Raw genomic sequence first — 14,691 nt, forward strand, 5'->3', positions numbered from 1 at the left:
GGGAAGGATACCCCCGGTCACCCTCTGAGGTATCCTTTGGTGATATCCTCGAAATCCTGAAACAGAGAGGTGACTGGCAGTCCTGTAATCCAACCTCTGAGGAATCTGTGTTCCTGCAGGCCTTTCTTGCCCAGCCCCCTACCTCCTGGGTTACTCCACCTGCCGATGAACTTGTCCGGCTCATCGTGCAGCATGCTTGGAAGGCTCCTGATACCGTCGAAGCTATTCCCCGGAGGCCAGATAAGATCTTGTCCCCTCCTGCTTCAGATACCCATTGGTCCAAAGGTCTTCCTGTGGATGCTTTGGTGGTGGCGGCCACAACAAAAAAGGATCTGGCAGTAGAAGAAAGCCAGACTGTCCATCCACCTAACAAAGAGTCCTGGGCCCTGGACAGGATAGGGAAGCGCACCTTTGCTTCAGTGACCTTTGCTATCAGGTCCCTGAATTATATGGCACATTTTACCAGGCTTCAAAGGGATCTGGTTTCTGAGCTATTTGAAACCTTGGCTGGTGCCGTGTCTGATGAGGTCCGTGACAAAGTGGCCTCTCAGCTGGCCACCATTGAATCTATATCTAACTCCTCTATGCGACTGATATCTCACGCATCAGAAGGAGCAGCTAGAGCAGCGGGTTCAGCTGCGGTCCTGAGATGACATGCCTGGATGCGCTTGTGCAACTTTGCGGAACCCTTTAAGTCTTCCCTTTCTTAATGCCCCCATTGAAGCCTCCTCGTTGTTTGGGCCAAAAGTTAAAAGCACACTGGCCAGATGTGAACAGGACGGTAAGACCGTTTCTGCCGTAGGTGTCCATTATTCTTCCCCTCAATGTGCTTTCTCCCGAAACCAAAAGAGTGGGAAGATGTGGTTCAAGAAATCTCAGGGTCCTTTCCGTGACACACAGGCCGAGTTCTCCCCCAGAGGCAGAGGGAGAAACTCGCAGGGAATACGCCCCTTTCGAGGCAGAGGGGGTCAGCGTAACCAGGGCTCCAGGGATTCTTTCCCTGGTCAGTCCTACCAGTGCTTCTGAAGAGCGGCCCAACTGCTTTCCTCTGGAGGTGGTTGGGGACGTTTCTCCTTGTACCCTTCTGCCTGGCTAACCATCACCACTGATTCTTGGGTACAAAGGATTATAACCAGGTGTTATCATATCCCCTTCAATCTTTGTCCTGTCCCTTCAAAAGATCTTCCCGACGTTCCACCCAGTCAAAGGGAATAAGCAGCACTAGAGATAGAAAAGCTGCTAAGAAAGAGAGTCATCCAAACAGTCCCTCCAGACCAGATAGCAGCCTCCATCGCCACTTGTTCTCCTGGCCAGGTTTCACATGAGGCTTCTACAATGGCTACTGCTCACCCAGTGGTATCCTTTTCAGCATCCTCTTTCAGCCATGATTCGGGTAGCCCACAGGTGCAAACAGGATTTAAATGGGTGGATGACACAGTCTCTCACAATGGTCTCGCCCCTTCTCCCCCCAGCAACCCAAGGCCACAGTGACCACGGGCGCCTCCCTGATGGGGTGGGGGGGCTATGTCAGGGACAGACATTGCAAGGCACTTGGTCCGAACTGGAGGCCCATCTGCATATAAATGTTCTAGAGCTGAGGGTGGTGCTTCTGACGTTGCAAGCATTCCATTCCCTGCTGCCGTCTGGGACAAGTGCGATTCAGTAAGACAACATGGCGGTGGTCTGGTACATCAACAAGCAAGGTGGAACCAAATCTTACCCCCTTTGTCGAGAGACCATGCGGATATGGCAATGGGCGATGGCTACCAACTGTTTTCTTCTAGCAACGCACATTCCTGGGAGTTCCAACGTGATAGCAGACAGACTCAGCAGGTGCATTCTTCAACCTCACAAGTGGTCCCTGAATCCCTTGATAGTGGCGGAGATCTTCCACCGCTGGGGCCGTTCTTGCTGCGACCTCTTTGCATCCCTGACCAACTACAAATGCAGCAACTACTTCGCTCTGATTCCCCCTCTGGGACAGTCACCCAGGGACGCTCTAATCCACGATTGGCCCTCGGGTCTTCTTTACGGATTTCCACCCTTTCCCCTCATTCCCCAGTTTCTGAGGAAAGCCCGTCAGTTGAAGAGCAAGGTCATCCTCATAGCACCATATTGGCCTCTACAGATTTGGTTCCCCTTCCTTTGGCCTCACCTACTAGATCAACCATGGATTCTCCATCCAACCCCGGAGTTGATCTCGCATCCACAGAACCTGATTCATCCCAATTTGAACAGCCTGAAGCTCACGGCTTGGCTACTCCAGTTCCCTTGATTGCCAGGCAGAATGATCTTTCTTTACCAGTACATGACATTCTCATTGCTTCCCATAAGTCTTCCACTAGAATTACTTATCTGAGCAAGTGGAAAAGATTTACCTGTTGGCTGAAAGATAAGCAAGTTAGGCCCCTTTTCAGCACCAGTGTCGATAATACTAGACTATCTGGCCGACCTTTTTCAATCGGGTCTGTCAGCCTCTACCATTAGATTTCATTTGGCTGCAATTTCTAATTTTCATGAGAGTGTCCAAGATTCCTCTCTTATGTCCCATAAATTGTGCAAGACCTTCATAAATGGTGTGAATCATCTGAAGCCACCTTTTAGAGAACCTATTCAACCATTGGATTTATCATTAGTTCTACAAGCTCTGACAATGTCACCTTTCGAACCAGCCTCTTCTTGCGACCTCAAGTATTTCTCATGGAAAACCTTGTTTTTGGTTGCCTTCACTTCTGCCAGATGTATTTCTGAGCTTCAAGCTCTATGTATCAAGAGTCCATACTTGATTTTTCATTGAGATAGAGTATCTCTGAGAACTAATCCATCCTTTCTGCCAAAAGTGATCTCTGAAATGTCCATTAATCAAGCCATTGAATTGCCAGTTTTCTTTCCCAATCATTCAAACAGAGGAGAGTATTGCCTACATACCCTAGATATCCACAGGCAAATTAGTTTTTACGTAAACAGGACTAGGCCCTTTCGTAAATATAACCAGTTATTTTTGGTCTTTTCAATATCTCGCTACCTACTAACACGAAAGCTCATTCAACAAGGTCATTGGCAGCTTCTGCTGCCTTCCATGCCAGAGCTTCCTTACATGACATCTGTGCAGCTGCAACTTGGGCTACGCCTCATACCTTCATCAATCATTACAAATTGGATTTGACTTCCAGGCGAAGAGCATCTTTCAGTTCTAAGGTGCTCAGGAATGTCCTTCCATGAGAGCCTCCCAGGAATAGAGGTAGCTCGGAACTCTGTCCCATACATAAGGAATGAACGAGGATTAACAATATCAGATAAAGAAGTTATGTCTTACCATAACGTTCCATCTGTATTGTTGATCCTAGTTCAGTCATTACGACCCTTCCTCCTTCCCCCTCCTGTGATTTCTAGTGGATCTCACCATCTGGTTCTCTTAGGTTATTTGACCAGAGGTAGCCTCTACCTTCTTTGACTTGCAAACTCAATCTGAGGTAGCAGGGAGAGGGGGATTGTGGGTAAGAGTTTAGCTTGAGAGTTTGAAGCTGATGCGAGCTTGGAAAATGGCCGGCTCGGTTCCGAGGTAGGAACTGATACCCATACGTAATGACTGAACGAGGATCAACAATACAGATGGAACATTGTGGTAAGACACAACTTCTTTTTCCTCTCATTCCCTGCCTACAACAGGAGTTTCTTTGGTGGGCAGAGACATGTCACCAAAACAAGGGACTGTCATTCACTCTAAACCCTCACTACAGACGCATCAGACTATGCTTGGGGGGGCCCACCTGGCAGGGAGATGAATTCAGGGCAAATGGAGCCCAAACCAAATGCATCTGCATATCAACCAGAAAGAGGTGCTAGCTGTTCAGAATGCTCTGACAGCCTTCAAGGACTTACTTTATCCAGGACAAATACTGATAAAGACGGACGACACCACAGTTATGTGGTACATAAACAAGCAGGGGGGTACACATTCCTACCCTCTTTGCAGACTAGCCATGGCCTTGTGGAACACAGCCTTGACTTACCAAATACATCTTCAAGCTCATTTCCTGCCAGGAAAGCAAAATAGTCTGGCAGACGAACTAAGCAGAAATCTTATGGACCTGCACGAATGGAAACTCGATCCACAAATCTTCAACATGTTAACACAGAAGTGGGGGAGCCCAGACATAGATCTATTTGCCTTTCTTCAAAATTATCAGTTGGACAAATTCTGCACAAGTAACCCATCACAAAAAAGCATGGAAAGTAGATGCCCTATCCTTCAGCTGGAAAAACCTATAGTCTATGCTTTTCCACCTCTGCCTGTACTCTCCAGGGTCTTACTAAAAGTCAGACAGGAAAAAACAAAAAATTATTCTAGTTGCTCCGGACTGGCCTCGCCAGCACTGGTACCCACTTCTAAGGAATATGTCCCACCTTCCTCCATGGTACTTGCCTCAAATACCTCATCTACTGTCTCAGCAGAACTAGCAAAATCTGCACACACAGCTCCAAACTCTGAATCTTGCAGCATGGCTAATCAACTAATTATTCAAACAACACCTCTCAGTAAATCTGTGTTGGATGTCATTTTGGAAGCCAGAAGGCCTAGTACTAGAAAATCTTATGCTAATAAATGGAAGAGATTCTATGCTTGGAACCAAGCACAAGGAATGGACACAGCAAAGCCCAATATTCCTCAGCTTTTACAATATTTGACTGAGATGCTTGACAAAGGTCTATCTTTTTCTTCAATAAAAATCCATTCCTCTGCCATCTTGGCTCATTACAACACAGTGCCTCCCCTCTTGTCTCATCCTGTGCTTAAACACTATCTTAGAGGGGCCAAAAATTTAAGACCTCCCACAAGATCACCAACTCCTGCATGGGACCTTAACTTTGTGCTGGAAAAACTCACCCTGCCTCCTTTTGAACCAGCAGCTACTGCGGATATAAAATTTCTATCTTGGAAAACAGTTTTTCTCTTGGCAGTCACTTCAGCAAGAAGGGTTTCAGAACTACAGGCTCTCATGGCAGTGGAGCCTTTTGTTATATTTTACCCGGGCAGGGTGTCCCTTAGGACCAATCCTTCTTTTATGCCTAAAGTGATATCCAGTGTGGCTCTTAACCAGACCATTCACCTGCCAACATTTTACCCAAATCTGCAGAACAAGGGGGAGCGGATTCTGCATTCATTGTATATACACAGACAACTAAGATTCTACTTAAACAGGACCAAATCTCTAAGAAAGTCTGAGCAACTACTGGTAGCATTTGCTGCAGGGTCAGAGGGGAAGGCTATATCAAAGCAGACTATTTCTAAGTGGATAAGCCACTGCATTCGTTTCTGCTATTTGCACCATGGTAAACCTGTGCCCAAGGGGATCATATCACATTCCACCAGAGCTGCCTCTACTTCAGCAGCTTTTCTCAGAGGTGTCCCAACCAAAGACATTCTAGAAGCTGCTACTTGGAGCTCTGTTCATACCTTCACAAAGCATTATCATTTGCCTCTCTTCTCCAAATCCAGGGCATGCTTTGCCACTGCAGTCCTGCAGGGCCTTATAGCCACTCCTAATGCTGTTTATTTCCATACTCCCATTCATAGCTTTGGGATTCTACCCAAATGTAATGACTGCAACAGTGAAACACGGAGAACATAGTACAGTTGTGTACACTTACCATAAATGTAGATGTTCGAGTGTATTCACTGTTGCAGTCCGGGTTACCCACCCGCCATCCCCCTTTCTATACCTTTTCTTTTCTTCACTATACTCAAAAGCCTTTGTGGTGTATTTGCTTTTAGTTGAAGGTAAAGTTTATGTTTCTAAAAGTGCATATATATATATATTTACTATTTATATTTTTGCTCCCTAGTTGGGGGGCACCTGACATATGGGGCAAGAAAAACTGAATAAAATGGCGTCTCCTGCATGTTTTTATACCCCTGACGTCATGGAAGAGGAGACAGCAACCGACGCAGGACCCAAGACTTTGTTATTCAGGTTGACTGAGGGCAGCCTGCCAGCAGATTACCCAAATGTAATAACTGCAACAGTGAATACACTCAAACTACTACATTTATGATAAGTGTACACAACTGTACTTTCTTTTTCATTGGGCAGCTTAGTAATAAGGGTATGGCATCTCGGTCCAGAGTTGTGATCAATGCACTTATTAGTCTCATCATTGAGTGTAATGACTCTTTTTGTCATGTACCTGTCCAGACACTTGACCCATCTTGAACGCACACAGTTTTCTCATCAAAAACTACACTGATCATGTCATCGTACAGGTTGCTGAGGGTGACCTGTGCTTCGCATACAGAACCTTAGCAACTCCTAACATCTCATAATGCATGTGCAAGTCCAGTGGTGGCATAACCCCTCACTCAAGAGATCTTAATCTCTTATGCGACATAAGCCGAACACGGAAGGACAGGTATGTGTTACAGAGAATTCCACTTCTTTGGCATCGTCAACTTCTCCACATAAAACAAAGTATTTCTTTTACTCTCTCCAAATGTAGTCTGGATTAATGGATGGGAAATGGCAGAGTTACCCCTGGAGTAGTACCTTTGTCCTGTATGGAAAGGAGGTAACATGTAAATGTTCTGCTTGCTCTGGTTTATTCATATTTAAATTACAAGGGCTAAAAATAATTACTTCAATGCATGGTTAGGCTTCTAAAGATCCTTCAGGGTCAATGCAGTAGTAAGAAACTATGTAACTATATAAAACAATATAAACAACTTCACATTCTTCACCAGTAAACCATTATTTTGGTAGTAAAGTGAAAACATGTCTTTTGCATTGACTGAGGGTGTGCTTTGTCCTGCAAAATCTTTTGATGTGATGTCAGTTTTCATTCATTCCTCAATGTAGGTTCAGATCCGATACTCTGATATGACATGGCCATTACTCTAGCTCATGGTAAACAACAAACTCTCAAGCTCCTTTCCTGTCTATAATGCGCCAAGCCCAACTTCCCTCAGAACCTTCATTATGTCTGATAATGGATTAAAAAAATGTGACAGATGTTGGCATAAAATGCATTTCTCGGATGCCCACAAACTGTGTATATATCATTTAGGTGCGGAACACCTTTATCTGGAGTGTGATATCTGCTGTGGCTTTAACCCACAGGCTTTAATGGGACAGAAAAATAAACGGATACTAAAGGGCATGTTAAGAAAACCACAGAATACAGTCCGTGATAAAGCAGAGGCACAATCCAAAAAAAGAACAAGTAAGGATGAATGGCAGACTCCACAATGCTAAGAACTTTTATTAAAGCAAACAACAAACAAAGCTTTTCAGATAAAATCCTTCTTCGGTGTGATAAAACTTCACATAGAATTCGCAATAACTAGCAGTATTCACATTAATAACAAGACACAGCCCAACCAGTCCCATCACAGTACTAATTAATAAAATTAACTCCACAAGGCAGTCATTAAAAAGTAAAAGCATATATGAAAATATAATTTTTCAATTACAACAATATTTTAATTTTAGAAATTATTACATTCAAAAATTTCATTAAAAAATAAAAAAAAAAAATATTTAAATAACTTTGGGCCGGATTTACGAAAGCTTGCACGGAGTGCAAGAAGAGTGTAGGAGCTCACGGTGGCAATTTGTCTGCCGTGCGATCCAGGTACAGCTGGCAGGGGCGTGCACGAGAGCTGCTAAAGCTACTCTTGCACGGACAGCGTCATGGTATACAAATTATCTCATTTGCTGCTGAAAGCTATGCAAATGAGGTAAATTTGCTATCCAGGAAACACTAACCTGTCCGTGGAAGATTAGTGTTATCTGCAAAAATGTACTCCGTTGGTAACGGAGTACCGTTCTGCAAATAGCTAAACGGAGCTATAACAGCTCCAAATAAAGGATGTATACAGTTGAGGAAGCATGCCAGTGGCCAGATATAAGGCCATTGGCATTTATAAATGTTTAAAATGATTAAAATCTATTTTTTTTTCCCGATCTCCAATGTTTAAGCATAGCGCAGCACTGCGTAAATGTGCAGCACTTTAAAAAACAAGAAAATAATTTAAAAATAGCCAAACATAGGCATTTTCACTAAAAAGCTTATCCTGCCATACAGGTAAATGGCAGGCTGAAGACAGCATGGCCACTGAGTCGTGGTTGCTAAGGGGGGGAAGCTCAGTGTGAGAGATGTAACCATGCATTAGTAGGCAATCCTATGCAAATGAGGATAAGGATAGTGAATCCCAATTTTCCCCAGCATGTGAGCCATGTCCCAAGAGTGTAAGTGTAGGAGTAGGTGAGTAGTAGAGTAGAATATAGGTGACATCATGAGGGGGTATGTCAGAAAGGCTGTAAGCTAATTGGAGCACAGTGGCTTGTGTTTGCCCTGCGTTGCTCAGGATTGCAAGAGGTGTGTCTATAGTTGTCCTATTTGAAAACCTGAAACCAAAGGTGCACACTGTTAAAAGTTCGGAAATTTCTTGCAAACATGCACACAGCGTGTGCGCTCGTGTCCACACGCGTGTTTGCGCGGCACTGCCCCGGCCAGAAACAGAAAGGGAAAAGGAAGGAAAAGAAGTAGTAGGAAGTTAACCAAGGAGAACTAGCAGAGCTACTAGGCGAAATATATCAGAATCAGCCAATTACACAGGCAGCAGGCTAGCCCAGCCCAGCCCAGCACTTTAAACTCTGCAAACAGCATTCCCCCCTGTTTTTTCCCCAAGAACTCTGCAACACTGCAGTATACAAAGAGGGAAAGCTTAAAAAGCTTAAGTCAGACAAAGTGTTAGGGGCTGCTCTTGCTATCATAAACAAACATGTGCAAGGTGCTGAGGGTGGTGATGTTGTGAATGCTGCTGAGCAACCCACAGTAAGGAGACAGAGAAGAGTGTACAGACCCAGGGTAACCTACCAGGGGTTACATGAGCTGGAGATAGTGGAGCGCTTATAGGGTGGACAGAGACCTCCTGCAGCAAATTGTTGAGCTGTGCCGGCCTCGCCTCACACACAGAACCAACAGAGGGGAACCCATCCCAGTGGATATCAAGGTATGTGTTAGCATAAGAATACTAGCTACAGGTATCTTCCAGAGACCAACTGGTGATATGATGGGGATTTCACAGGCATCAGCATCCAGAGTACTCCACCAGTTCCTGGATGCCATGTCAGCACATGTCGGTGACCACATATATTTCCCCAATTCCCGTGAGGCATTGGCCAGCAATATGCTTCTTTTTCACCAAATAGCAGAATACTCTGAGGTAGTGGGTGCAATAGACTGCACGCACATACGCATCAGAGCACCACCCGGTGAGCGGGGTAGGGTCTACATCAACCGCAAGGGCTTCCCCTCCATCATCTGCTAGGTCGTGTGGATGCCCAGGGCATAATAATGAATGTGTGTGCTGGCTGCCCTGGAAGCTATCACGATTCTTACATCTGGCATCTGACACAGCTGTACCAGAGATTTGCCAATGGGGACATCCCTGATGGTCACCTAGTGGGGGATGCTAGATACGCACTGGAGCCGTGGTTGATGACACCCATCAGAAATGCACACACACCTGAACAAGAACTCCATAATGAGGCACATGCACAAACAAGAAACATAATTGAGCATGTGTTTGGGATGCTCAAGTCACGGTTCCGGTGCCTGGACACATCTGGTGGAGCCTTGCAGTACTCACCAACTACATGTACCCAGATTGTTATGGTATGTGCCATGCTACACAATATGATTCTGCAGAAACAGCTGCAGCAGGAGCAGCATGGGGCAGGGCCAGACAGCCCCCCACCATTGCCAAGGCCTGCACAGGCACAGCGTGACTCGGAGAAGGAACAACCTGAGCCTGCCCCAGTAGGCAGAAGAAGGCGTGCCCAGTATGCCCTGGCCTTGGCAAAGAGGCAACACATAGCACATACACTTACTCAGTGGGAACCCTGGAAATTACAGCTCTCTCTGACTCACACATACAGTAAAAGGGATGCCTAACTTGACACTACCTGTTTTCAAACATATATAGGGAGTGTACTATGCACATCCGACATAGGCAGCCCTGCAGCACCACCTGAGGCATGAATGCCCTATTCTAGGCAATATAAAGCACTGCTAAGCACATTTTACAAGTATTGAGCATATTTAAATACAATTGCGCCTAGCTGCGCACCGCGCTAACCAGCCCAACGTCGAGCAAAGTTGGGCAATCTTGGGCAAAGCCGGGTAAACACGCTCACACCTGCTTTACTGTTCCTTAGCCAGTCAGGTCTGCCTAGCAGGAAAATAAAAGCAGTGGCAGGGCTCGAACTCAGGATATTGTGCACTACAATCACAATACTGAACCACTAAGCCATGACAGCATTTCACTGGCACAGACGCAACTTAAGTCACTCACACATACCAGTTGGGGGGGTCACATACCTAACAGTCACAGACAGCAGGACAATTGTAGACAAACGCAAACACAAACCAATGCTGTATCATGCCCTCTGAAGAGGCATGTGAGTAACCTCCCTCCAGGCCTATGCAGACAGATAACAACAGGCCAGGCAGTGTGATGTGGGTTGGGTAGGCTATGAAGTCACAAACTAATATGCGTGTAATTGGAAGCTAAGGTCTGTAGTACAGTGGTGTGCCTCAAGCCAGTACGATAGGCAACAGTACAGACTGAAATGGAGTACCTGACATAGCAGTGCAGGCCTAGCAAATGTGTATGAGTGTCAGATGTACCCCTCATCCTATGTACACCCATAGTAACAATCAGGTGTGCCCCCCCCCCTCGGGTTGAAATGTACAAATAGCTGTCCCCCCTGTATGTAGAAATGTTGATAAGTCTATGCAGATTGACTCATGGAAGCCCTGCAGGCACATCATGCTTCCTGTCGATGTACAACACAAAGGTGAGCCCTGAAGTAAAAACCAACACATATAGTATATATGCCCATAGTGGGCATGCTCACACACTTAAACAAATTTAGCAAATTTCTGTCAGCAATATACTGAAAGGTCATACTGGGTATGCTCACACATTTAGGTCATGTCTGAGTACAGCAGTGGGCCACACATATCTGGCAGTTGCAGTTCTTACTCCAGACACTTGTGACTATTCACCAATATTGCCTTGCGCCCACAGTGATATGAAAACAGACCCATATAGTATACTGGACCCCTGTCATAATCAAACTATGTACTACAAGTACTTAAGTTGTTCAAAGAAAGTGAAAATCCAAAGAAGATCAATAAATCTCTGATCAGTATCATCAAGAAACAATGAGCACTCCTAACATTATCCAAGCCATGTTCTGGCAAAATATTGCCAAAGAGTCCATAGAGAACCATGAAGCTTTCTTTCGCTATGTCATAATTATCAATGTAAACTCATATTTGTTCTGAGTCAGTGCAAAGTGTAAATGAATACATGTACTTGACTGACATTGCCAACATCTTGTCAGACAGATTCATACATATTTACCCCCCCCCTCTCACTGACAAAAGGGCCCATTACCATACCTGGAGATTGTGAAAACCCAGAGATCACATATACAATGGTTAAACAGCTCTATCCAAACCTAAAAACACGACGTCTATGGGATGACATGGTTTCCCTGGCTGTGTCATATGTGAACTCCAAAACAAACAGACCCTGCACCTGAACAGTCTGTTGAGACTCACCCTCTGTACAGGATATGAAACTGTTGAATGGGTTACAGCAACGTTTGGCACACTCCACAAGTGTTGGTGCACAATAGACCATGGGAACTATTGTCTTATAAGCCTAATAAGCCTGATCTGCAAGGCCATGGAGTCCATCATTATGGAACTCATAAACAGAGCTATTGGGAGCCTACAAACACCCAACCCTACCCATTTTGGTTTGGTCAGGGGCAGATCATGGTTCCTAAACCTGCTAGACAGTTTTCAAGGCAGTTACCCAGGACATACATCAGTGAAATGAGCTATACACGGCCTAGATAGACCGTGAAAAGCCCTATTCCAACATCTCACATACATGCCGTATCCACAAAATCAACAACCTGTGCATAAACACGTATGTCATCTGATGGATTGCCAACTGGGGCACAGATACATCCCACAAGGTAAGAAATGTGGTCTCCCTGTTGGACTGTAAGCTGGTAACAACTGCTGTCCCCCATGGCTGAGTCCTGGGACCCCTCCTGTGTGGTGTATACTTTTCAGAAATACAGTCTAACACACGAGGGCTATGGTTAGCAAAGTTTGTGGATGACTGCAAAAAGGTTGTCATAATCGATGTTTGGGACAACAGAGACATCCTTAAAAAGTGTCTCAGTCAGACAGATGTGTCAAAATTATGGCCTCGAGCTACAGTCATACAAATACCACATAGGTGCCAACACTCTAAATATGGAGGTAATAATAAGGGATCTATGGACACATGTGGATAGTCATCTCTACTTCCAGAAACACATTCACAAAGTGGTTAGAAAATCATGCTATGTGTTCCCACAAATTGCCAAGGTCTTTGCATGTAGGTCAAAGGAGGTTGCCTCTACTCATCAGTCATCAGACCCATCAGAGAGTATCACGGCACACTTGCGATGATCTGACTAGGCACCTTCAGCAGCTGGAAAGACCACTGAAGTACCTCAACAAGAGGATTACAGGCCTTAAACAGTTGCCCCATGCAACAAAACTGAATTTAACTCAATATGTACTCTGTTGCATACTGTCCACTCAGGCGATCTCTGCCCAACAGACAGGTCCATGTCCAATGCAGAACTGATGTACATGCGCTATCTGAAGTAAACCCAAGCTCACTGTGCCATATGCTCTAGGGATATCATCATCACAACAATAAATAGAACATGTTGGAGGGCTACATTACTAACTCACAGACTTCCCTTGCTTTGGAACAGGCTCCCAACCTACATTAAGCTGAGTCCCTCACTGACACTCTTCCAGAGGAGCCTTGATGAGTGTATGTGAAACTCAACTGTCACACCATGGATCACTTCATCAGCTCTACTACACAGAGGCCTAGGGAACTAACCCCATGTGTGGTGATAGCTGCACACTCTGGCCATACTAATATATGCCTTCAGGCAGCCTATTACTTACCTATGTACATATATATATATATATATATATATATATATATATATATAGGGGGAACACAGTATAATAAGCCAAAGATGGATGGGCAGAGATGTGTGTAAGAGGGTGACCATGACAGGGAGCCATCCAGGACTGTCCCACCCAGCACACATCCCAGTGGCACAAAAGACATGAGGTGCACATCTCACCCACTGTACATAATAGCCACCAGTATCTGTAAGCATTACAGTGTATGTGGTCCATGTGCCTGCTGTACAACATGACTGTACAGTGAAGTACACATCTACTATCTGTAGACATGTACCTGTCACATAAGTTCATAGGTATGTAGTAGACTATCTTCACAAAGGCATATATTAGCCTAGGCAAGTTGTGCAGCTTTCACCACCCCATTGGGTAGTCTCCTAAGCCCTAGTTCTAATAGTTAGTACCCTAAGCCCCTTTCTAGTGGGGCTGCTGATGTGATGCCTGGCGTGAGTTGTCTGTTTTCCATCCACTTATCAAGGTTCCTATTGAAGAGTGTCAGCGAGGGGCTCTGTCTGATGTACAGTGGGACTCTGTTCCACAGTAAGGCAAGTGTCTGGGATGGCACTCTATCCCACCAGCATTCTGTGGGTACATATCCTGTAGAGAGGATGTAGAGAGAGGTGTAGGTATCCTTGATGAATATGGATACATCCCCACCGTATGTGCTATGATCCAGGTTCTGATGCTGGAAGGTATTGAATGAGTAGTATCCTGGTAGTGCTGGTGTGCTCTCTGGAGCCTTGAACTAGGTTTCTGTTACTGCACAGATATCATTATTCTCCATACTGAGAAGTGCCTTGAGTGTGTGCATTTGGAGGTTGAGACTTCTGGCAGTGAGTAGCATTTAGCTCACTTTGTGGTTATTTGTGTTGGTTATGGGGTTTGGTTTGTCCTGAGTGACCGGTGTTCCACACCTGAAGTCAATGCCTCATTGGTCCGATCTGACCATAAGCTAATTACCCTACATGTCCACATTCTGCCCCCACCCCCCATTAAGGAAACCATGTTAAAAAATTTCTCCAAAGCCAACTTTATGCTTCTTAAGACAGAAGTGGTGAACTTCAGGAAACCCATGCAGATGGACAATACAATTACCACTACTGAATCCTACACAGTTGCACTTTATAAGCACTTACATGAGTGCATGGATCGTGCTATCTCAAACAGAGCCAAGATGCTATCCTCCAAGAAAAGGAAACCAATCTGGTGGTCCCCTGCCATAAACAAACTGTACAACAGAAGGAAGAAACTGTTGCAAAAGAGGGTAAAATCCCATGAGTGGAGGAGCTCCCTGGTCAGCCTCAGTAAGAAGCTGCGATCCCTGATAAAGTCCTCCAAAGCTAGTTACGAAAACAAAATCACCACTGATTCTAAAGACAACCACAAAGCATTCTATAGCTATGTCAAGAATCTCAATGGCAACACTCAGATCTGCTCTGAGTTACAGCACAATGGCACTAAATATACAGGCCCAACTGATATTGCCAACATCCTGGCAGATAGGATCAGTACTAACTTTACCCCCCTCTCACCCATGAAAGAGCCCATCTCTATACTGGAAGAATGCAAAGTTGCTGTCATCACGGCTGCACAGGTAAAAACCACTCT

The 14,691-nt window shown here is 45.1% G+C and overlaps 1 protein-coding gene across 5 annotated transcripts in view; it reads left to right on the top strand.

Annotated features, from left to right (window-relative positions):
- The window catches only part of PPP1R13B (protein phosphatase 1 regulatory subunit 13B), a 2,314,431-nt gene that overhangs the window by 455,979 nt on the left and 1,843,761 nt on the right, over positions 1-14,691 (top strand). The window lies entirely within an intron of this gene.

Source organism: Protopterus annectens, chromosome 6.part0 (genome assembly GCF_019279795.1).
Source record: "Protopterus annectens isolate FY-2018-M chromosome 6.part0, PAN1.0, whole genome shotgun sequence".
NCBI lineage: Eukaryota > Metazoa > Chordata > Ceratodontiformes > Protopteridae > Protopterus > Protopterus annectens.